General features: G+C 37.5%; 1 long non-coding RNA gene across 1 annotated transcript; it reads right to left on the reverse strand.

Annotated features, from left to right (window-relative positions):
• Window positions 1-473: 473 nt before the first annotated feature.
• Window positions 474-1,098, reverse strand: LOC142718386 (uncharacterized). Its single transcript, XR_012872513.1, has 3 exons — window positions 1,045-1,098; window positions 797-865; window positions 474-511 (listed from the first exon to the last, which is right to left on the reverse strand). It is a non-coding gene; the product is annotated as an uncharacterized LOC142718386 (long non-coding RNA).
• Between the last annotated feature and the right edge of the window lie 1,300 nt (window positions 1,099-2,398).

A 2,398-nucleotide genomic window follows, 5' to 3' on the forward strand; every position in this document is an offset into this window, starting at 1 on the left:
GTATTATTATTGTTCATTCTACTAAACCAGATTACTTGCCCCTCATCACAGTAAAGCTATGGGGTATAGTGTGTTGGAGGACAATATAGTGTATGTTGTCAGTCAATGCAGAATATGAGTGTGAACTGCATCAGGAGATTTTTTTTTTCATTGATTGTGGAATAAAGTGTCATGTAGAGCAAAGGGCCAAATCCTTGTATGTTATTCTAATGGGTCATATATAAAGACTGGTGAGTGGTGTGCCAGTCTGGAAAGGGGTGCAGTATGTCTTTGTACATAGCGGTGGATCTACCACCATATTGTCCCTCTTTGTATGAGATAATAATATTACTACTGCCTCGAGACAGTTACTGTCTATAGAAATACATTGGGTCATAGTTACATGTAATTTTCAGGAGATTAATTGTCTCAATGGTTATAAAGAAATTCCTCAGACAGAACTTACCAAGCTTTCTCCTAAATACAACCCGGATTTTCTTTGGTTGAATTGTTGTGGTAAAACCGATTTCTCCTGTATGATAAAAATTCACATTCACTTTTATTATTGAAGATTTCCTTTTTACCAAATAGACTACAGGGATGTAACTGAGTATTCAGACTCTCTTAGGAATTATTATTTCCAGATAAGAGCGTCATATATATTTCCTGTAATATTTCCATGATTTCCAGTCCCCTCTACATCTCCGCTTCTTCTACACTGGGACATTTGGAGATGTTATATTTTTATTAATTGTAGATTCCACATGAAGAACAAGATATGAGGCTGAGAACAACAAGAAGATCAAGATGAACCTACCATGGAGAATTCCACGTGGAACAATGATGGATTTTAGTTGTTTTTTGGTGGAAATTCCATTGGAGTGTCCTATGTGAGAAAGTACATGAATTACCCTCCATAACTATATATTCATAGCTCGTCCAGTATATTCTATTACATAGAAGTCATTAAACTGCATTATTAATCATCTACTTTATATATAGAAACTTCGTACTATATATCAGCCTCGTACTAGAACAGACAATATATGTATCTAGAGAACTCACCGATCCCCTGTAGATCAGAAGCAGTCGGGGATGTAAACCCCTGTGTTGTGCTTGTTGTTACTGCACTTGTTGGACCTGGAAGAAAATACAGAGAAATTGTTTATCTAATCCTAATAATCCTAATCCATTAACTCTGTACTACATGACTATATGTGGTGAAGCATGTATAAGCGGAGCCGTTATGTCCTCTATGGATAGATATGAGTCTGTTCTATAATGTGTTATTATATTACCTGCAGGGGATGTGGTCGTGGTGGTCGGCAACGGTTGTTCAGTTGCAGCAGACGTCTTTACTATAATAAACAAGGACATATTATAATTATTCACAAAGAAATAACAATAAGTGACCCCAATATATGGAGAATCTTATTCCAGTGTCAGCCCCGTACTAGAGCAGACAATATATGTATCTAGAGAACTCACCGATCCCCTGTAGATCAGAAGCAGTCGGGGATGTAAACCCCTGTGTTGTGCTTGTTGTTACTGCACTTGTTGGAACTGGAAGAAAATACAGAGAAATTGTTGATCTAATCCTAATAATCCTAATCCATTCTGATGTCCTGCACAGAGCAGAGAGTCATTCACATACAACATTGTTATGGAGACAATATAATGGAGGAGCCCACCTTCTCCACATGTAGTAGACGCCTTATTGTTCCCTAGTCTCCCTATATATCAGCATTGGGGGATCATTAGGGACCATGTTCTAGTGTAATACATGACTCTATATGGTGAAGTAATGGGGTTCTAGTCTACTGAAATGTCTCCAGGATTCCTCCTCCTGACTGGACGTCCTTCTATACATTGCTGACCACAAGTGTCTTCAGGTTCCTCCTCCTGGATGTTGAGTGTGGACTCAGAAGACAATGTGCGCGATGGAGACTTGTATCTTCTGTCCCTGACTGCTGCATGTATAAGCGGAGCCGTTATGTCCTCTATGGATAGAGATGAGTCTATTCTATAATGTGTTATTATATTACCTGCAGGGTATGTTGGCACGGCGATGGACGATGGTTTTATCTCGCCAGACGTCTTTTCTGTAAATAATAAAACAATATATTATAGAAAAATCAAATAAACAATGTAAATGATGAATATAATGAGTTTTCTGCCATTGAAGACACAGAAGACGTCCAGAAGACACTTACCATTGATGGTCGGAGGAAGAGTCACCACTATTTTCCTCAGACGTGTTTTAGGTTTTTCAGTTTGTACATCAGATGTTCCTATGTGAAGAACATTACATTTATTGGTTATTTATATTTCCTGTATTATCTATCCTGAGTATAATATACATCATATGTTTATAGTACCAATCTGTTATTATTATATATGTGATCATGTATCTCCTACT

This window comes from Rhinoderma darwinii, unplaced genomic scaffold (assembly GCF_050947455.1).
Source record: "Rhinoderma darwinii isolate aRhiDar2 unplaced genomic scaffold, aRhiDar2.hap1 Scaffold_464, whole genome shotgun sequence".
Lineage (NCBI taxonomy): Eukaryota > Metazoa > Chordata > Amphibia > Anura > Rhinodermatidae > Rhinoderma > Rhinoderma darwinii.